The sequence below is a fragment of the Symphalangus syndactylus genome, chromosome Y, assembly GCF_028878055.3.
Source record: "Symphalangus syndactylus isolate Jambi chromosome Y, NHGRI_mSymSyn1-v2.1_pri, whole genome shotgun sequence".
Lineage (NCBI taxonomy): Eukaryota > Metazoa > Chordata > Mammalia > Primates > Hylobatidae > Symphalangus > Symphalangus syndactylus.
Genome location: NC_072448.2, coordinates 8,164,592 through 8,186,917, shown reverse-complemented (window position 1 = coordinate 8,186,917; position 22,326 = coordinate 8,164,592). Strand labels below are relative to the sequence as shown.

The following is a 22,326-nucleotide window of genomic DNA, read 5'->3' as shown; positions in this document are numbered from 1 at the left end:
CAAGAAAGCCCTGAATGAGACGGCTAGCTCCAAGTGTGTGGATGCAGAGACACAGAGAAGGCTGCAGTGTGATGGGGGCTGTAAGTGACCACAATGCTACAACCCAACAGCAATGCATGGATCTTCACTCATCCATGATACCCAGAAAACAGGATCAATAAGCAAGATCAAGATCAAACAACAAGATCGGGGCATAGCACCAGGTACAGAGCTAAGCTAGGTATGCATTCAACGTCTGACCCCAGAAAAAGGGATATTGTAAACTGGTGCTGTAACTCAAGGGTCCTGAATCCTCAGGGCACAGAACAGCACCGGTCCATAGCCTGTTAGGAACCGGGCCACACGGCAGGAGGTGGGCAACAGGTGAGCAGCAAAGCTTTATCTGCATTTTTTTATTTTTTATTTTTTGAGATGGAGTCTCATTCTGTCACCCCAGCTAGAGTCCAGTGGTAAAATCTCAGCTCACTGCAACCTCCGCCACCTAGGTTCAAGCGATTCTCCTGCCTCAGCCTCCTGAGTAGCTGGAATTACAGGTGTTCACCCCCACACCCAGCTAATTTTTGTATCTTTAGTAGAGACAGTGTTTCGCCATGTTGGCCAGGCTGATCTTGAACTCCGGACCTCAGGTGATCTGTCCACCTCGGCCTCGCAAAGTGCTGGGATGACAGGCATGAGCCACCATACCTGGCTGCTTCATCTGTATTAACAGCTGCTGCCCATCACTTGTGTTACCACCTGAGCTCCACCTCTTGTCAGATCAGCAGTGGCATTAGAGTCTCATAGGAGTGTGAACCCTATTGTGAACCACACACGTGAGGGATCTAGGTTACATGCTCCTTATGAAAATCTAATGCCTGATGATCTGTCACTGTCTCCCATCACCCCTAGATAGGACCATCTAGTTGCAGGAAAGCAAGCTCAGGGCTCCCACTGATTCTACACAATGGTGAGTTGTAGAATTATTTCATTCTATATTACAATGTAATAATAATAGAAATACAGAGCACAATCAATGTAATGTACTCAAATCATCGCAAAACCATCTCCAGGTCATCATCCATGGAAAACAATCATCTTCCATGAAACTGGTCCCTCATACCAAAAAGGTTGGCAATGACTGCTATAAATCAAGCTTGAATGGGAAAGAGTATGAAGATTTCTCAAAAGACTAAAAATAAAGCTACAATTTGATCAAGGAATCCCGCTCCTGGGCATATACCCAAAGGGTAAGAAATCATTCTTTCAAGGCATACCTGAGGTCAGCAGTTCGAGACCACCCTGGCCAACATGGTGAAACCCTGTCTCTACTAAAAATACAAAATTAGCTGGGTGTGGTGGCAGGTGCCTGTAATCCCAGCTACTCAGGAGGCTGAGGCAGGAGAATTGCTTGAACCCAGGAGGTGGAGGTTGCAGTGAGCTGAGATCGCACCACTGGACTCCAGCCTGGGTGACAGAATGAGACTCCATCTCAAAAAAAAAAAAAAAAAAAAAAGAAAGAAAGAAATCATCCCATCAAAAATACACCTGTAGTCATATGTTTATCACAGCATATTCACAACAACAAAGATATCGAATCAGTCTAGGTATCTGCCATTGGAGAATTAGATTAAAAAAAACTGTGGTATTTATACACCATGGAATATTACGCAGGCATAAAAAGAATGAAATCATGTCTTCCAAAGAGACATAGATGGAGCTGGAGGCCATTATCCTAAGATAAATAACTCAGAAAATCAAATACTGTATGTTCTTACCTATAAATAGGAGCTAAATAATAGGTACCCAAAAACATAAGAGATGGAGTTCACAGATATTGGGGAGTCCAAAGGGGAGAGTGTTGGGGTGTGGGGGTGAAAGTTGAAAATTTATCTCCTTTTTTTGGTCTCTCTTTTTTTTTTTTTTGAGGTGGAGTCTCACTCTGTTGCCCAGGCTGGAATGCATTGGGAAGATCTCGGCTCACTGCAACCTCCACCTCCTGAGTTCAAGTGATCCTCCTGCCTCAGCCTCCCAAGTAGCTGGGATTACAAGTGCCCGCCACCATGCCCGGCTAGTTTTTGTATTTTTAGTAGATGCAGGATTTCACCATGTTGGCCAGGTGGGTCTTGAACTCCTGACCTTGTGATCCACCTGCCTCAGCCTCCCAAAGTGGTGGGATTACAGGCATGAGCCACTGCGCCAGGCCGAAAAATTATCTCTTGTGTACAATATTTCCTCTTCAGGTAATGGCTATACAAAAGTCCAAACTTCACCATTACACAGCATATCCGTGAAACAAGACTATGCTTGTACCCCTTAAATTGATTTTTTTAATTTAAAGTAAAAAATAAAGTGAGTTTTCTGCTCTTGTGTTAGTTTCCTGAGAATGATGATTTCCAGCTCCATCCATGTCCCTCCAAAGGGAATTGAACAATGAGAACACATGGACACAGGGAGGGGAACATCACACACCGGGGCCTGTCGGGGGGTGCAGGGACAGGGCATGGAGAGCATTAGGAGAAATATCTAATGCAGATGATGGGTTGATAGGTGCAGCAAACCACTGTGGCGTGTGTATACCTACATAACAAACCTGCACGTTGGGCATGTGCAGAACTCAAAGTATAATAAAAAATAAAGTAAAATAAAAAATAAAATAAAATAAATAAAAAATATAAAAATAAAAAAGTGAGATTGAATGTTACCAAACTGAGTTCCTCATCCTGACTCTGCTGCTCACTTGGAAGGTGTTAGAACCTGATCATAGGTATCGGCTGGGCTTAAAACCAACGTCTGCCTTATCCTGGCTCTGTGCCCTTTCTGTGTGTCTCTGTTCTCAGCTGTGGAACAGGGTTAATAATGCCTACTGGCCGGGCGCGGTGGCTCACGCCTGTAATCCCAGCACTCTGGGAGGCCAAGGCGGGCGGATCACCTGAGGTCAGGAGTTCGAGACCAGCCTGACCAACATGGAGAAACGCCATCTCTACTAAAAATACAAAATTAGCCGGCTGTGGTGGTGCATGCCTGTAATCCCAGATACTCGGGAGGCTGAGGCAGGAGAATCGCTTGAACCCAGGAGGTGGAGGTTATGGTGAGCTGAGATCGTGCCATTGCACTGCAGCCTGGGCAACAGGAGTGAAACTCCATCTCAAAGAAGAAAAAGAAAGTGTCTACTGCCTAAGGTTGATAGGATGGTAACACTCATTGAGAAGACATCGGAGCCACCACACCCGTGCATACACACATCGGAGTATATGGAACACTTTTTATTATTGCGTGGTAGTCTACCCGCTTAACACTCCCCCTTGCGTGTGAAAAACACAAGTTACACTCAACATGGTTGCATCCTCCACACACTGGGTGTGTGGGACCATCTCAGCTCACTGCAACCTCTGCCTTCAGGGTTCAAGCGATTCTCCTGCCTCAGCCTCTCTAGTAGCTGGAATTACAGTTGTGCACCAACATCTCTGGCTAATTTTTGTATTTTTTTTTTGAAATAAGTTTCTGTCTTGTTGCCCAGACTGGACTGCAATGGCGATTACAGGCGTGAACCACCTTACCCGGCCAATTTTTGTATTTTTTTGGTAGAGACAAGGTTTCTCCATGTTGGTCAGGCTGGTCTTGAACTCCTGACCTGAAGTGATCTGCCCGCCTTGGCCTCCCGAAGTGCCCGGATGAGAGGCGTGAGCCACTGCACCTGGCCTTTGCTTGTTTTCTTTTTTTTTGGAGACAGAGTCCCTGTCACTCAGTCTGGGGTGCCGTGGCTGATCTCGGCTCACTGTAACCTCTGCCTCCAGGAGTCAAGCGATTCTCCTGCCTCAGCCTCCTGAGTAGCTGAGATTACAAGCGCCTGCCACCACGCCCGGCTAATTTTCTTTTTTTTAGTGGAGATGGGGTTTGACCATGTTGCTCAGGCTGGTCTCGAACTCCTGACCTCAAGTGGTCCACCCGCCTCGGCCTCCCAAAGTGCTGGGGTGACAGGCATGAGCCACCACTCCTGGTAGAGATTTTGCTTTTTAATTCTATTTCCTTAACACCTTGAACATGTATTGCTTGGGCTGTTCCTCATCTCAGCCTTATGTTTTGATTCGATTGCCTTCCAATGAGCACCTTATTATTTAAAAGTGGACTTCAAGATGGGACTGTACTGTTTCCTTTTCTATCACACTTCACTGTTGGGCCATGAACCCTATTATTATTATTATTATTGAGAGAGTTTTGCTCTTGTTGCCCAGGCTGGAGTGCAATGGTGTGATCTCAGCTCACTGTAACCTCCACCTTCCGGTTTCAAGTGATTCTCCTGCCTCAACCTGCCGAAGAGCTGGGATTACAGGCGTACACCACTATACTCAGCTAATTTTTGTATTTTTAGTAGAGACGGGGTTTCACCATATTGCCCAGGCTGGTCTCCAGCTCCTGACCTCGTGATCTGCCCGCTTCAGTCTGCCAAAGTGCTGGGACTACAGGCATGTGCCAGCACAGCCGGCTAATTTTGTATTTTTAGTGGAGACAGGGTTTCACCATGTTGCCCAGGCTGGTCTCGAACTCCTGACCTCGTGATCCGCCTGCCTCGGCCTCCCAAAGTGCTGGGACTACAGGCATGTGCCAGCACACCCAGCTAATTTTATATTTTTAGTAGAGACGGGGTTTCCTCATGTTGCCCAGGCTGGTCTCGAACTCCTGACTTCGTGATCCACCCGCCTCGGCCTCCCAAAGTGCTGGGACTACAGGCCTGTGCCACCACACTCGGCCAGTTTTTGTATTGTTAATAGAGACAGGGTTTCGTCCTGTTGCCCAGGCTGGTCTTGAACTCCTGACCTCATGATCCGCCTGCCTCGGCCTCCCAAAGTGCTGCGATGACAGGTGTGAGCCACCACGCCCGGTCACCATGAACTCTAATGTCAGGAATTACCGAGGCGCTCTTTCTGCATTTTTTTCTAGTACAGATCCTGGTAAGCCACATCCACGAGAGATTTCTCTGGAAGAACTTTGCCTTGAATGGAAGCAATTGTCCTGATGGCCACTAGGGGGAGCAAGCATCCTTTTCTCTCTTCGAATTGTAACTCGAGAAGGATCCCAGGCAGGTGTCCACAATTGAGGAAGTTGACTTTGCCAGGGTTGAGGACGCCATGACATAACCTCAGGAGGTCTTGATGACATGGGCCCAAGGTGGTTGGGGTGCAGCTTGCTTTTATATGTTTTAGGAAGACTTGAAGCATCAATCAATACATGTAAGATGTATGCTGGTTGTATCTGGAAGCACAGGATGACTCAAAGTGGGGGTACACTTAAACATATTCTGGGCCGGGCGCGGTGGCTCACATTTGTCATCCGAGCACTTTGGGAGGCCGAGGTGGGTGGGTCACCTGAGGTCAGGAGTTCGAGACCATCCTGGCCAACGTGGTGAAACCCTGTCTCTACTAAAAATACAAAATCAGGCCGGGCGCAGTGGCTCACGCCTGTCATCCCAGTACTTTGGGAGGCCGAGGCGGGCAGATCACGAGGTCAGGAGATCGAGACCATCCTGGCTAACACGGTGAAACCCCGTCTCTACTAAAAATACAAAAAAAATTAGCCGGATGTGGTGGCAGGCGCCTGTAATCCCAGCTACTCAGGAGGCTGAGGCAGGAGAATGGCGTGAACCCAGAAGGTGGAGTTTGCAGTGAGCCGAGACTGTGCCACTGCACTCCAGCATGGGAGACAGAGCGAGACTCTATCCAAAAAAAAAATTAGCTGGGTGTGGTGGTGCGAACCTGTAATCTCAGCTACTTGGGAGGCTGAGGCAGGAGAATCACTTGTACACTTGAGGCCAGGAGTTTGAGATCAGCTTGGCCAACATGGTGAAACCCGGTTTCTACTAAAAATACAAAAAATCAGCACGGCGTGGTGGCACACACTTGTAATCTCAGCTGCTAGGGAGGCTGAGGCATGAGAATTGCTTGAACCTGGGAGGTGGAGGTTGCAGTGAACCGAGATCACGTCACTGCACTCCAGCCTGGGCGACAGGTGGAGACTCTGTCTCAAAACAAACAAACAAACAAACAAACAAAAACATACTTATTGGCAATTGGTTGAAAGAGTTATTATCCCTAGTAAGGAATGTCTGGCTTGTGATGGTGTTGTAGAGACCAAGGTTTTATCAGGCAGATGAAGCCTCCCAGGTAGCAGGCTTCTGAGAAAAGAGACTGCAAATGTTTTTCTCTTTTTCCTTTTCTTTTTTTTTTGGATGGAGTTTCACTCTTGTCATCCGGGCTGGAGTGCAGTGGCGCAATCTCAGCTCACTGCAACCTCCGCCTCCTGGGTTCAAGTGATTCTCCTACCTCAGCTTCCTGAGTAGCTGGGATTACAGGCATCCGCCACCACGACCAGCTAATTTTTGTATTTTTAGTAGAGACGGGGTTTCACCACGTTGGCCAGGCTGGTGTTGAATTCCTGACTTCGTGATCCGCCCGTCTCGGCCTCCCAAAGTGCTGGGATTACAGGTGTGAGCCATCGCGCCTGGACTTTATGGTTATTTCTTGATGATATGCTAAACAAGGGGTGGATTATTCATGCCTCCCCTTTTTAGACCATATAAGGTAAATGAGGCTAAGACCTACTGGGCTGCATTGCCAGATAGTTAAGTCATTTTAAGTCACAGGATGAGATAGGAGGTAGGTACAAGATACAGATCATAAAGACCTTGCTGATAAAACTGGTTGCAGGAAAGAAGCCGGCCAAAACACACCAAAACCAAGATGGCCACAACAGTGACCTCTGGTGGTCCTCACTGCTACACTCCCACCAGCACCATGACAGTTTACAAATGCCATGGCAACGTCAGGAAGTTACCTTATATGGTCTAAAAAGGGGAGGCATGGATAATCCACCCCTTGTTTAGCATATCATCAAGAAATAACCATAAAGGCCAGGCGTGGTGTCTCATGCCTGTAATCCTAGCACTTTGGGAGGCCGAGGTGGGCAGATCACGAGGTCAGGAGTTCAACACCAGCCTGGCCAACATGGCAAAAATAATAAATAAATAAAGCAAAAATAAAAATCTGAATGGACTCCCTCCTTGGCCAGGACACTCTAAAATTTAACGTGAAATTATTTCAATTTAAATTTAAAGTTGGCTGGGCACGGTGGCTCACACCTGTCATCCTAGCACTTTGGGAGGCCGAGGTGGGCAGATCATGAGGTCAGGAGATCGAGACCATCCTGGCTAACACGGTGAAACTCCGTCTCTACTAAAAATACAAAAAATTAGCTGGGCGTGGTGGCGGGCACCTGTAATCCCAGCTACTCAGGAGGCTGAGGCAGGAGAATGGCTTGAACCCAGGAGGCAGAGGTTGCAGTGAGCAGAGATTGTGCCACTGCACTCCAGCCTGAGCGACAGACCGAGACTCCATCTCAAAAAAAAAAAAAAAAAAAAAAAATTTAAAGTTCGTGCCATGTTGGGAAGTGGAGGTTGGCCAGGCCTCACTACACCCCTCTGTTACCAGAAAGGGGTCCTCATCCAGATCCCAAGAGAGGGTTCTTGGACCTCACGCAAGAAAGAATTCAGGGCAAGTCTGTAGAGCAAACGGAAAGCGAGTTTATTGGGAAAGTAAAGAAATTAAAGAATGGCTACTCGGTAGACAGAGCAGTCTCCAGGGTTGCTGCTTACCCATTTTTATGGTTCTTTCTTTCTTTTTTTTATTTTTATTTTGAGATGGAGTCTTGCTCTGTTGCTCAGGCTGGAGTGCAGTGGCCCCATCTCAGCTCACTGCAACCTCCGCCTCCCACGTTCAAGCGATTCCCCTGCCTCAGCCTCCCGAGTAGCTGGGACTACAGGCGTGCGCCACCATGCCTGGCTTTATTTTTGTATTTTTAGTAGAGATGGGGGTTTCACCATATTGGTCAGGCTGGTCTCGAACTCCTGACCTTAAGTGATCTGCCCACCTCTGCCTCCCAAAGTGCTGGGATTACAGGCATGAGCCACCACACCAGGCCCGGGTAATATCTCTTATAGCCAGACTGATTTTAGAGTGACCTTCACATATTGTGACCCGTGAATGAGTTTCCTGGGCGTGATGGTTAATACTGAATGTCAACTCGATTCGATTGAAAGATCCAATCAAAGCGTTGCTCCTGGGTGTGTCTGTGAGGGTGTTGCCAAAGGAGAATAACACCAGAGTCAGTGGACTCGGAGAGGCAGACCCACCCTCAATCTGGGTGGGCACCATCTCATCAGCTGCCAGTGTGGCCAGAATAAAAGCAGGCAGAGGAGCGTGAAAAGGCTAGACTGGCTTAGCCTCCCAGCCTCCATCTTCCTCCCTTGCTGGATGCTTCCTGCCCTGGACCACTGGACTCCAAGTTCTTCGGCCTTGGGACTCAGACTGGCTTCCTGGTTCCTCAGCTTGCAGATGACCTATGGTGGGACCTCACCTTGTGATGGTGTGAGTTAATACCCCTTAATAAACTCCTATATATATATATATATATACACACATACATACACATATACATACATATATATATGTGTGTGTGTGTGTATCTTCTATTAGTTCTATTCCTCTAAGGAACCCTGACTAATACAATCTAAAAAGAGTACACATGAATAATCCACTCCTAGTTTCGCATATCATCAAGAAATAACCATAAAAATGGGGGCCAGGTGCGGTGGCTCGCGCCTGTCATCCCAGCACTTTGGGCGGCCGAGGCAGGTGGATCGCCTGAGGTCGGGAGTTTGAGATCAGCCTGGCCAACATGGTGAAACCCCATCTCTACTAAAAATACAAAAAAACTTAGCCGGGCATGGTGGCAGTTACCTGTAATCCCAGCTACTCGGGAGGCTGAGGCAGGAGAATCGCTTGAACCCGGGAGGCGGAGGTTGCAGTGAGCCGAGATCATGCCACTGCACTCCAGCCTGGGTGACAGAGTGAGACTCTGTCTCAAAAAAATAAAAAAAGGTTGTATTCTTTTGAGTCCTTGATAGGCTTTGACGGAATACATCATTTATTACTTTGGTGTAGAAGTAATGCAGTGAAAACAAAAACACCACAACCACAGAAACAGCAACAACAAAAAACAGCCAGGCACAAAAGTGCAAAATGGCACAATCTCATTTGCATGAAGTGTCTAGAATAAGACTGTTTGCAGAGTCAGAGAGCAGATGGGTGATTGCTTAAGGCTGAGAGCAGGGAGATTGGGGAGTGATGGTTTAATGGGTATGGGGTGTTTTTTTGCGGGGTTATGAAGGTGTTCTGGAACTAGATAGGGCTGGCGGTTGTGTAAAATGCTCAGTGCACTAAATTGTCTCTTCGTTAAAATGGCAAACTGTGTATAATGTGCATTTCCCACAGTAAGAAGCAACAGCAGCACAAAGGGAGGCGATAACTCAGGTCATATCACACCCTGCAGGCCCCATCACCCTTCCTCCTTCCTCTGTTCACCTCCTCCCTTTCCGGGCTCTGCAGATGAGCCCTGGCAGCCCTCCCCTGGCCGTCTGGACCCAGGCCTGCCTGTCTTGGTGCATTTTAGGACATTAAGTCTGGCTGGAACCTGAGAGCGTCAGCCATGCGGTAAGTCCCCACGTCCCTCCAGCAGTCTGGGAGGGGAGCTCTCTCCTCTGCTTTTGTACACCCTGGAGAAAATTGTCAGGCAGCAGACATGAAGAGCCTCTGGGAGATTCAGTGAGGGCTGGCAGGCAGGTGTCCAGGAGCCTGAGTGACTCGTGAGAGAAAGGACGTATTCCTTAAAGACAAATTCATCAAGGGACTGGTTTAAATAATTCCTGCTCTGCACATCCCAAATTAAGCTTCATCATCAGACACCGCATCTGTTGCCTTTTCTAGAAACATGAGCTCTCAGCTCAGTAATACCGTCTGTTGGGGTTTCAATGTTTCACCCCCCAGGGGAGCAGGTTTCCATACACCAAAGCTCTCCAAGGTCCACTTCTGAGGATGAGGACGCTGGCTGTCTGGTGACGGCCTTTCCAAAGCTGCCCTGTCCTCTTGCATTAAGAAAGATTAGTTTGCACTCGGGGAGGAGAGGCGCAGAAGGTTAAGAAGATTAGAGAGAGCTCCTGAGACCTGCCGTGAGATTCCCTGAGGGATGTGGCTAATAAAACTGTAAAAACAACGCAGGCGGTGTCTCTCACGGCCGGGTCCTGATTTCAGAGCCGGAAATGTCTACCTCTTCTAGGCAGTTTGCTACCTCAGTAATTTAGGTTGTCAGTTGTGGTATCCAAGCCCCAGCACAGTTGTTTTGTTTGTTTGCTTGTTTTTTGCAGTTTGCAAGTGATACTTAGTTCCTAAAGATGTTTTTCTATTTTTCTTTTTTTTTTCTTTTTGTTTTGTTTTGTTTTTTGAGACGGAGTCTCGCTTTGTCACCCAGGCTGGAGTGCAGTGGCACAATCTCGGCTCACTGCAAGCTCCACCTCCTGGGTTCACACCATTCTCCTGTCTCAGCCTCCCAAATAGCTGGGACTATAGGTGCCTGCCACCATGCCTAGCTAATTTTTTGTATTTTTAGTAGAGACGGGGTTTCACCATGTTAGCCAGGATGGTCTCGATCTTCTGACCTCATGATCCGCCCGCCTCCGCCTCCCAAAGTGCTGGGATTACAGGCGTGAGCCACCGCGCCCGGCTTTTTTTTTTTTTTCCTGAGATGGAGTCTCGCTCTGTCACCCAGGCTGGAGTGCAGTGGCGTGATCTCTGCTCACTGCAAGCTCCGCCTCCCAGGTTCACATTATTCTCCTGCCTCAGCCTCCCAAGTAGCTGGGACTACAGGTGCCCGCCACCACACCTGGCTAATTTTTTGTATTTTTAGTAGAGATGGGGTTTCACCGTGTTAGCCAGTATGGTCTCGATCTCCTGACCTCGTGATCCGCCCACCTCAGCCTCCCAAAGTGCTGGGATTACAGGCATGAGCCACCACGCCCGGTCTATTTTTCTGAACTAAGAAATGTGTATGTGTGTGCATATGGTTGTCTGACTGGTAGAGGTGGAAAGCTTCATGAATGTGTGTATGCGTGTGTGTTTCTGCGTGTGTCTGTGTGTGTATGTGTTTCTGTGTTATCTGTGCTTGTGGTTATGTTTGTGTCTGTACATATGCATGTGTCTTTGTGGATATGCGTTTGTATATGTATGGCTGTTGTGTGTTTGCCTGTTTGTGTATGCATGTGAATGTGTGTGTTTATATTTGTGTATTTGTGTCTGTGTGTGTATGTGTATTGTGTATTTGTACATGAGTGTGTTTGTGCATGTGTATATTTGGGTGGCATGTGTATGTGTGTGTGTGTGCGTGTGTGTATATGCATGCTAGTGTGTGTGCAGTTGTGTATGCATTTGTGCATATGTGCATGTATGCATTTGTGTGTGTATTTGTGGATACAGATGAGCATGTATGCCTGTTAGTGTCTGTACGCATTTGTGTGTATGTATTTGTGCATATGTGCATGTTTGCATTTGTGTGTGTATATATGGATACGGATGAGCATGTATGCCTGTTAGTGTCTGTATGCATTTGTGTGTATGTGTTTGTGCATGTGTATATTTGGTGTGTGTAGATATGGATATGTATGAGTGTGTATGCCTGTTGGTGTCTGTATGCATTTGTGGGTATGTGTTTGTGCATATGTATATTTGGGTGTGCATGTGTGTATGTGTGCGTGTGTGTGTATGCATGCTAGTGTGTATGCAATTGTTTGTGTATGTGTGCATATGGGCATGTGTGCATTTCTGTGTGTATACATGGATATGGATGAGCGTGTATGCCTATTAGTGTCAGTATGCATTTGTGTGTATGTGTTTGTGCATATCTGTATGTGTGCATTTGTGTGTGTATATATGGAGATGGATGAGCATGTATGCCTGTTAGTGCCTGTATGCATTTGTGTGTGTGTTTGTGCATGTGTATATTTGGGTGTGTGTAGATATGGATATGTATGAGTGTGTATGCCTGTTAGTGTTTGTATGCACTTGTGGGTATGTGTGCATGTGTATATTTGGGTGTGTATGTGTGCGTGTGTGTGCATGCTAGTGTGTATGCAATTGTTTATGTGTGCACATGTGCATGTATGCATTTGTGTGTGTATATATGGATATGGATGAGTGTGTATGCCTGTTAGTGACTGTATGCATTTGTGTGTGTGAGTGTTTGTGCATATGTGCATATATGTGTGTATATATATGGTGAACGTGTATGCCTGTGTCTGGACGCATTTGTGTGTGTTTGTGCATATGTGCATGTATGCATTTGTGTGTGTAGATATGGATGAGCGTGTATGCCTGTTAGTGTCTGTATGCATTTGTGTGTGTGTATGTGCATGTGAGCATTTGCATATGTATGTGTATATGTGTGTCTGCATGTGTGCATCTATATGTGTGTGCATGTATGTGCATGTGCGTATGTGTATAGGCACATGCTGATTTGTGTGTGTGAGGGGAGGGGGCACAGGCAGATCCTCTCTGTGTGGTCCCAGGTGGGGCCTGGTGGCAAGGAGCCTGGTGCGTTCAGCCCTGGGTGGATGTGGTAGCGGAGGGAACAGCAGGGAAGCGTCTGAGGTGTGACAAAGCACAACCTGCCCCGAGAGAGTCCTGCGCTCTGGGCCATGTTGGCTTCTCGGGCCACAGGTGCATTCCTCACAGGTGACCTGAGGGTGGAGGAAAGGCCGTCTCTGCAGGCCAGGGGGCTCGCTGATTAGTGCTCACACCCAGCGTGCACCTGGACGGCACCAGAGGTCTTCCTACCTCCCAGGAGCCGATGAACGATCTCCGGGAATCTGGCCCTCGTCACCCTCGACCTCGGGCACCACAAGACTCCATTTACAGACGGGAAGCGGCCTGGGGCTGACCTTGCTGACCCCTGTCCAGCCTCGATGGGTCTGAGATGCAGGTGCCATTGTCTTCTCAACAGCCGCGTGTGACCCAACACGAGTTCGGGAATGCGAACATTCTCCTCTCGGAGCTTCGCAAGCTGTTTTGGCACAAACTCACTGCTCAGCAGACTTCTTTGAACAAGGAGTCTTCTTAAAAAATGACACTTAAGCCTGTAATCCTAGCACTTTGGGAGGCCGAGGCGGGCAGATCGCTTGAGGTCAGGAGTTCGAGATCAGGCTGGCCAACATGGAGAAACCCCATCTCTACTGAAAAATACAAGAATTAGCCAGGGTTGGTGGCGCATGCCTGTAATCCCCGCTACTCAGGAAGCTGAGTCAGGAGAATCGCTTGAACCCGGGAGGTGGGGGTTGCAGTGAGCCGAGATTGCACCACTGCACTCCAGCCTGGGCAACACAGCGAGGCTCTGTCTCCAAATAAAATAAAATAAGATAAAAAAGTAAAATAAAGTAAAATAAAATAAAGTAAAATGAAATATAAATATAATAATAAAAATAAAAATATAATAATAAAAATATTATAATGATATAATAATAATATCTGCCTACATAGGTCAGTGTGCAGGCGGCGAATTGACTCCTTGCTCTGTGGCATCAGAGCCTTGGAGAAAACGGGGGTCACTGAGAAGGGGGGGGCGGATCAAGTAAGAAGAAAACGCCAGGGAGGCTGATGCAAATCCCAGACCTCAAGGAGCAAGGGAGGGGCTCTTCTATCGAGTCCTGACGCCCAGGGCTAAAGGTAGGGGAGAAGGAATCCATTCTTTGCCTTCTCTCTCTTCCCGCCCCCCAGCCCCTGCACCTGCTCCCCACTGGCTGGGCCCAGTTGAAGTCACCCAGCCAGGGTGATGTCAATCAGAGCCAGGCTGATGTCAATTACACAGGGCCTTCTCTCTCTTCCCGTCCCCTAGCGCCTGCACCTGCTCCCCATTGGCTGAGCCCAGCTGAAGTCACCCAGCCAGGGTGATGTCAGTCAGAGTCACGCAGATATCAATTACACAGGGCCTTCTCTCTCTCTCTTCCCGCCCCCTAGCCCCTGCGCCTGCTCCCCATTGGCTGAGCCCAGCTGAAGTCACCCTGCCAGGTTGATGTCAATCAAAGCCAGGCAGATGTCAATTACACAGGGCCTTCTCTCGCTCTCTCTCTTCCCGCCCCCTAGAGCCTGCATCTGCTCCCCATTGGCTGAGCTCTGATGAAGTCACCCAGCCAGGTGACGTCAATCAGAGCCTGGCAGATGTCAATTACACAGGGCCTTCTCTTCCCGCCCCCTAGCCCCTGCACCTGCTCCCCATTGGCTGAGCCCAGCTGAAGTTAACCAGCCAGGGTGATGTCAATCAGAGCCAGGCTGATGTCAATTACACAGGGCCTTCTCTCTCTTCCCGCCCCCTAGCGCCTGCACCTGCTCCCCATTGGCTGATCCGTGCTGAAGTCACCCAGCCAGGTGATGTCAATCAGAGCCGGGCAGATGTCAATTACACAGGGCCTTCTCTTCCAGTCCCCTAGCCCCTGCACCTGCTCCCCATTGACTGAGCCCAGCTGAAGTCACCTAGCCAGGTGAGGTCATCTGTCTCTCTGCCAGGCGGATGTCAATTACACAGGGCCTTCTCTCTCTTCCCGCCCCCTCGCCCCTGCTCCTGTTCCCTATTGGCTGAGTCTAGCTGAAGTCACCCCGCTATAGAGCCAGGCTGCTGTCAATCACACAGGGCCCACAACAGCCCAGAGATGGGTTGAGTGCGAATGTGACGGACCCTGTGAATCACCTCAGCGCCTGCACAGTGGAAAGGGGTACCCCCTGGCACGTTGCTGCCAAGTTTCAACAGCGCTTAGAGGGGAAGCGGCAGAAGCAATTTGGCTTCTCAATGGGCTTGCCCCGGCGTGCACTTGAACGAAGCATAGGCAGGAAGGAAGCTTACAAATTCATCTGGGACCACCAGCTTCCAGGGATCCCGTGAGATGCGGGGCGTGGAGGGTTTGTGAAAACAGCAGAGTGAGTTCTGTGCCATTTACTGCTGTTCTCTTCGGTCACATTGTTCTTTTGTTTTTTGTTTAAAAATGGGTGACTTTCAGGCCATACGCAGTGGCTCACGCCTGTAACCCCAGCACTTTGGGAGGCCAAGGCGGGAGGATCACCTGAGGTCAGGAGTTCGAGACCAGCCTGGCCAACATGGTGAAACCCTGTCTATAATAAAAATACAAAAATTAGCTGGGCATAGTGGCGGGTGCCTGTAGTCCCAGCTACTCGGGAGGCTGAGGCAGGAGCATTGCTTGAGCCTGGGAGGCGGAGGTTGCAGTGAGCCGAGATAGGGCCACTACACTCCAGCTTGGGCAACAGAGCGAGACTCTGTATTAAAAAAAAAAAAAAAAAAAGTGACTTTTAAGCCGTATACAGTGGCTCATGCCTGTAATCCCAGCACTCTGGGATGCCGAGGTGGGAGAATTACTTGAGCCCAGGAGTTTGAGACCAGCCTGGGCAACATAGCAAGACCCCATCTCCATTTATTAAATTTAAAAAAAGGTGACTTTTATTTGTCAGAATGAGTTATACAAATTCTGTGCTTTTAAAAAAAATTATTTTATTTTATTCTTTTATTTATTTATTTATCTATTTGTTTGAGACAGAGTCTTGCTCTGTTGCCCAGGCTTGACTGCAGTGGTGCGATCTCGGCTCACTGCAACCTCCACCTCCCGGGTTCAAGCGATTCTCCTGCCTCAGCCCCCTGAGTAGCTGGGATTACAGGCAAGCGCAACCACGCCCAGCTAATTTTTTTTTGTATATATATATATATATATATATATATATATTTTTTTTTTTTTTTTTTTTTTTTTTTTTAGTAGAGATGGGGTTTCACCATGTTGGTCAGGCTGATCTCAAACTCCTGACCTCGTGATCTGCCCGGCCTCCCAAAAGTGCTGGGATTACAGACGTGAGCCACCACACCCGGCCTTATTTTATTCTTTTAATTGAGAAAAATTGCACATATTCATGGGATACATAGTGATGTTTCTATGCATATAGTGTATAATTATCAGATCCTTATAACGTATAATGATCAATGTATAATTAATGATCAGATCCATATAACCTATAATGAGATGATTAATAGCACATCCATCATGTCAAACAGCCCTTCCTTCCTTCCTTCCTTCCTTCCTTCCTTCCTTCCTTCCTTCCTTCCTTCCTTCTGTTCTCTCTCTCTCTCTCTCCTTTCTTTCTTTCTCTCTGTCTCTCTCACTTTCTCTCTTTTGCAACAGGAATATATTTGGCAGGGACCTCCAAATCCCAACTGTGGACCCCTTGCTTGTTGCAAGTACAGGCTCTCAAACCTGGTTGGGCAGTGGGGACCCTCTGGGCAGAATCACCTCCATCCCACCTGGGTTTCCACTTTAAACCCCCCAGCGAGGATTTTTCCATTCTGGAGACCTGGATGGGGTCCTCTGAGAACATCGGGCTCTTTTTCTGAGTCTTTGATCTCCAGCCTAGCCTGAATCAGGCTGGATGTCAGAGGTGCATCTCTTCTTTATTCAGGCTTTGTGTGGTGGCTCATGCCTGTAATCCCAGCACTTTAGGAGGATGAGGCAGGTGGATCACTTGAGGTCAGGAGTTCGAGACCAGCTTGACCAACATAGTGAAACCCTGTCTCTACTAAAAATATTTAAAAAAATTAGCCAGGCCTGGTAGCAAGTGCCTGTCATCCCAGCTACTCAGGAGGCTGAGGCATGAGAATCACTTGAATCCGGGAGGCAGAGGTTGCAGTGAGCTGAGATCGTGCCATTGCACTCCAGCCACTGCACTCCAGAGACAGACTCTCTCTCATTTTTTTTTTTTTTTTTTTCAATTTTTAAAAGGTAGGCAGACCACCTGAGGTCAGGAGTTTGAGACCAGCCTGGCCAACATGGTGAAACCCCGTGTCTACTAAAAATACAAAAATTAGCCAGGCCTGGTGGCGGGCGCCTATAATCCCAGCTACTTGGGAGGCTGAGGCAGGAGAATCGCTTGAACCTGGGAGGTGGAGGTTGCAGTGAGCCGAGATCACGCTACTGCAGTGTAGCCTGGGCAACAGACAGAGACTTCATCTCAAAACAAACACACAAAAAATTGATATTATGCACAGTATTTAATAAATTACATGAGAGAGTCAATACTGTATTCTAAAATAGTCTTTGTGTTAGGTGGTTTTGCCCAACTGTAGACAAATGTGAGTACTGTATTTTAAGGCAGGCTAAGCGATGATGTTTGGAAGGCTAGCTGTATTAAATGCCTTTTCAAGTAAGGATCTTTTCAACTTACAATGGGTTTATCAGGACGTAAGCCATTTTAGGTCAAGGAGTATTTGTATTTTGCTTTGATGAACATTTGACTATTCAATCCTTTTAAAGTGGTGCATTCATGTGGCAGTTTGAGAGACATTAACAGCAACAAAAAAAATACAACACCTCCAGCAAGTACCAGAAAGATCGCTGTTCTCTGTACAACTTCAGATTTGATAAAGCAGGCTTTTAAAAAATGCTCTAGGGAATTGCAGGTCAGGTTAACAAAAACACATATTCAAATACCACAAATGCAGCTATTAACATTAAAGCTGGCAGGGCACGGTGGTTCACACCTGCAATCTCAGCACTTTCGGAGGACAATGTGGGTGGATTGCTTGAGGTCAGGAATTCAAGACCAGCCTGGTCAACATGGTGAAAACCTGTCTCTACTAAAAATCCAAAAATTAACTGGGCATGATGGCAGGTGCCTGTAATCCCAGCTACTCGGGAGGCTGAGGCAAGAGAATCCCTGGAACCCAGGAGGCAGAGGTTGCAGTGAGCCGAGATCATGCCACTGCACTCCAGCCTGGGCAACAAGAGCGAAACCCCGTCTCAATAAAACAAACAAAACCCTCCAAAACACAAGGATGATGGGGTTTGTCAAGGACCGCTTGTGTCTGTGTCTTTGGACTTGAGGAAATAGTCCCCCGCAACCTCTAAAAGTCAATACATTTGATATTTTCAAGGGTAGGTGGTAATCTTGCTGTAATCACTGACTTCAGAGCTATCCTTCCTTCCTCGGATTGGGGTATGGGGGTAGGGAAAATAACACCCATGACGATGGCCACATCCTAATTCCTGGATCCCTGCACCTGTGAACATGTGACCTCATATGGCAAAATGAATGTTGCAGGTGCGATGAAGCTAAGGATCTGGAGATGGGACATGATCCTGCATATTGGGTGGGCCCAGTGTCTTCACAGGGTCCTTAGAAGAGGAGGTAGCATGGTCAGAGGCAGAGAGATTGGAAGAGGCTCTGCAGCTGGCTTTCAAGATGCAGAGAGGGACCATGCATGAAGCATTGCCAGGTAGCTTTTGCTGGATTGTAGTTCAATCCACTTCAATTGCATCCAGTTCCTTTTGAAAGCCCTAGAGGAAGGTCCATCGTGCCTCTCCCAGCTCCTGGGGGCTCCAGGCGTCCCTGGGCTTGTGGCTGCATCACTGCAGTCTCTGCTTCCGTCTCCACGTGGCCTTCTCCTCTGTGTCTGTGTCTCCTCTTCTGTCTCTTAGGAGGACACCTGTCATTGCATTTAGCGTCCACCCTAACTCCATATGACCTCATCTCTAGATACTTAAGTAATCACATCTACAAAGACACTATTTCCAAATAATGTCCCATTGCAGCTTGTGGATAATGGGATGTGGACAGATCTTTCTGGGACCACAAGTCCTAGAAAGTGGATTGAACTACAGTCCACTTCAACTATATGCAGCTCCCTCCAGAGGGTCTGGGGAGGGTCCTTCCTGCTTCTCCCAGCTCCTGGGGGTTCCAGGTGTCCCTGGGCTTGTGGCCGCATCACTCCAGTCTCTGTGTCCATCTCCACGTGGTTTTCTCCTCTGTGTCTGTGTCTCCTCTTGTGTCTCTTAGAAGGATGCCTGTCAGTGGATTTAGGACCCAAGTTAAATGCAAGATGATCATGTTTCAAGATCCTTAACTATATCACATGTAGAAAGACCCTACTTACAATTAAAGGCACACTCTGAGGTTCTGGGTAGATGTGAATTTTTTTTTTGTAGAGTGAGTGGGGGCACGTTTTAACCCAGTACAGGGACCTAACCCAAGAGAGTGCCTTGATTAGGGAAGACAATGGGGTCATTTCATTCATAGAATCATGAATTGATCATTCCTCCTGTTTATCAAGCATTCTCTAAAATGTTCCCAGGCCAAGTGTGGAGCTCTGAGAACTCTTGAACAAGCCTGTCCATGGTGGTTTCTGCCTTCTGTGCTTTATAATTTAGAGAAATTCGGCTGGGTGCGGTGGCTCACACCTGTAATCCCAGGACTTTGGGAGGCCGAGGCAGGCTGATCACCTGAGGTCAGGAGTTCAAGACCAGCCTGACCAACATGGAGAAACCCCATCTCTACTGAAAATACAAAATTAGCCAGGTGTGGTGGTGGGCGCCTGTAATTACTCAGGAGGCTGAGGCAGGAGAATCGCTTGAGCCCAGGAGGTAGAGGTTGGGGTGAGCTGAGGTCACATCATTGCACTCCAGCCTGGGCAACAAGAGCAAAACTCCATCTCAAATGATAATAATAATTTAGAGAAATTCATTATTTCTGTGCCTGGTGAATTGGCGTGCTTTCGCGGGTATGGATTACAGGATTTTTATCTTTCTTGGGGCATCTCCAGGGATGAAAGTCAGGTCCTGGACTTTTAAAATCAAAGGCTATGACGTTCGATGACCATTAAAGAGAAAGATAAAAGCTGCCACAAGGTTCCATTTGTCTAATTGAGCATTTGCAGGCTGAGGAGTGGAAAGTTTGTTTCTGATGTCTGCAGGGGACCGTTTTACACCTGGAAACCTGACATTTCATTCACCGCAGCCCGCGGGGCGTGCCGGCGACTTCCCTTTTCACCCCCTCTGGCTCCTCTGTTTTTGAAGCTGAGAGAGATGATTTTCATTTCCGGCAACATTAATGAGGCTTTCTGGGCACTGGCCTGTGAGCAGGAAAAGGCTAAGACAGGTATAACCTGTCTTTGGGACAGGCTCTCTTTGGGAGGCCGAGGCGGGCGGATCACCTGAGGTCAGGAGTTTGAGACCAGCCTGGCCAACATGGTGAAACTCTGTCTCTACTAAAAATACAAAAATTAGCCGGGCGTGGTGGCGGGCACCTGTAATCCCAGTTACTTGGGAGGCTGAGGCGGGAGAATCATTTGAAATCGGGAGGTGGAGTTTGCAGTAAGCTGAGATCGCACCATTGCACTCCAGCCTGGGCAACAGACTGAGACTCTATCTCAAAAACAAACAAACAGCCGGGTGCAGTGGCTCACGCCTGTTGTCCCAGCACTTTGGGAGGCCGAGGCAGGCAGATCATGAGGTCAGGAGTTCGAGACCAGCCTGGCTAACACTGTGAAACCCCGTCTCTACTAAAAAAATACAAAAACTTAGCTGGGTGTGGTGGCGGGCGCCTGTAGTCCCAGCTACTCAGGAGGCTGGGGCAGGACAATGGCGTGAACCTGGGAGGTGGAGATTGCAGTGAGCAGAGATCACGCCACTGCACTCCAGCCTGAGCGACAGAGTGAGACTCCATCTCACAAGCAAACAAAGAAGAAAGAAAAACAAAAACAACTCAGACACATATATCATTATGTTTTCTTTTGTTTCTACGGGGAATCAAACATCTTATGACTCTGGCTTACTAGGGGTGGCTATTGTTTAAGTTACTATTTGGTTGTTTACTGTGTTATTCATTCACTCCCCGAATGGCTGGTTGCAGGGCTAGCTAGGTGCCCAGAATCTCTCTTGAAGAAACTCACAATTTTTCTTGTTATTTCCATGCCTCGAGGCGGGGGGTGGCAGGACCTTCGGAGGAGTCTCTGCTCCTTCTCAGCCATTTGTTTATGTTTCTTTTCTGAGATGGAGTCTCGCTCTGTTGCCCAGTGTGGAGTGCAGTGGTGCGATCTCGGCTCACTGCAACCTCTGCCTCCAGGTTCAAGTCATTCTCCTACCTCAGCCTCCCAAGTAGGTGGGACTGCAGGTGCCCGCCACCACGTCCAGCTATATATATTTTTTTTATTTTTAGTAGAGATGGGGTTTCACCACGTTGGCCAGGCTGGTCTCGAACTCCTGACCTCAGGTGATCTGCCTGCCTCGGCCTCCCAAAGTGCTGGGATGACAGGCGTGAGCCACTGCGCCAGGCCTTTGTCACCCACTTTAAACTTTCTTCCATCCCTAAACTCCTCTGTGTATCCTCTTCCAACTTCATGTTACTGCTTAGGGATGCATTTGCCTCTCAAAGGCTTTTTCTTACAAACAGTGCATTTCCAGCCTTTCAGGCGTCCCCAGGTGTCTAGGACAGCTGAAGACCCAATGCTGGTCTGTAAAATCTCCATACATCTTGTTTTCCACGCCACTGACACAGCCTTGGACAGCTCCTTTGTGGACTGATTGTCAGGCTTCTGAGCCCAAGCTAAGCCATGGTAACCCCTGTGACCTGCACGTACACATCCAGATGGCCTGGAGCAACTGAAGATCCCCAAAAAATGGCATTCCACCATCGTGATCTGTTCCTGCTCCACCCTTACTGATCAGTTGACTTTGTGACAACACACGCTCCCCGCCCTTGCGATAATGTACTTTGTGATATTCCCCCGTGCTTGTGAATGTACTTTGTACGATACAGCCTCCTCAGCCTTGGGAAGGTACTTTGTAATATTCTCCCCCGCCCTTAAGAAGGTACTTTGTAGGCTGGGTGTGGTGGTTCACACCTGTAATCCCAGCACTTTGGGAGGCCGAGGTGGGTGGATCACGAGGTCAGGAGATCGAGACCATCCTGGCTAACATGGTGAAACCCCGTCTCTACTAAAAATACAAAAAAATTAGCTAGGCGTGGTGGTGGGCGCCTGTAGTCCCAGCTACTCGGGAGGCTGAGGCAGGAGAATGGAGTGAACTCGGGAGGTGGAGCTTGCAGTGAGCCGAGATCGAGCCACTGCACTCCAGCCTGGGGGACAGAGTGAGACTCCGTCTCTAAAAAAAAAAAAAAAAAAAAAAAAAAAAGGAGGTAATTTGTAATATTCTCCCCACCCTTGATAATGTCCTTTGTCGGATCCACCCCCTGCCCACAAAAAATTGCTCCTAACTCCACCGCCTATCCCAAACCCATAAGAACTAATGACAATCCCGCCACCCTTTGCTAACTCTTTTTTCGGACCCAGCCCACCTGCACCCAGGTCAAATCAACAGCCTTGTTGTTCACACAAAGCCTGTCAGTGGACTCTCTCCACACGGACGCGTGTGACACGGATGTGTGTGAGCAAAAGATTTTGAAATTAAGAGGCAGGAGAGAAGGAAGCTGAGCGCTTGCTATTTCTGTGGACACTGGTTGTTATTGTATTGGGCCCTGTTAGAGTGGACCCTAGCTCAGAGCAGACATTTGATAACTGTGGAAAATGAATGAATGAATGAAGACGCTAAATTTCTTGCAAGCACTGATTTCTAACTTTTATTAATTAATTTAT

The 22,326-nt window shown here is 48.0% G+C and overlaps 1 long non-coding RNA gene across 2 annotated transcripts in view; it reads left to right on the top strand.

Annotated features, from left to right (window-relative positions):
• Positions 1-9,397: 9,397 nt before the first annotated feature.
• The window catches only part of LOC134736042 (uncharacterized), a 45,331-nt gene continuing 32,402 nt past the window's right edge, over positions 9,398-22,326 (top strand). For both annotated transcript variants that reach the window (XR_010119824.1, XR_010119823.1), the window contains exon 1: positions 9,398-9,521. This is a non-coding gene — a long non-coding RNA (uncharacterized lncRNA). The remainder of the gene's footprint in view (positions 9,522-22,326) is intronic.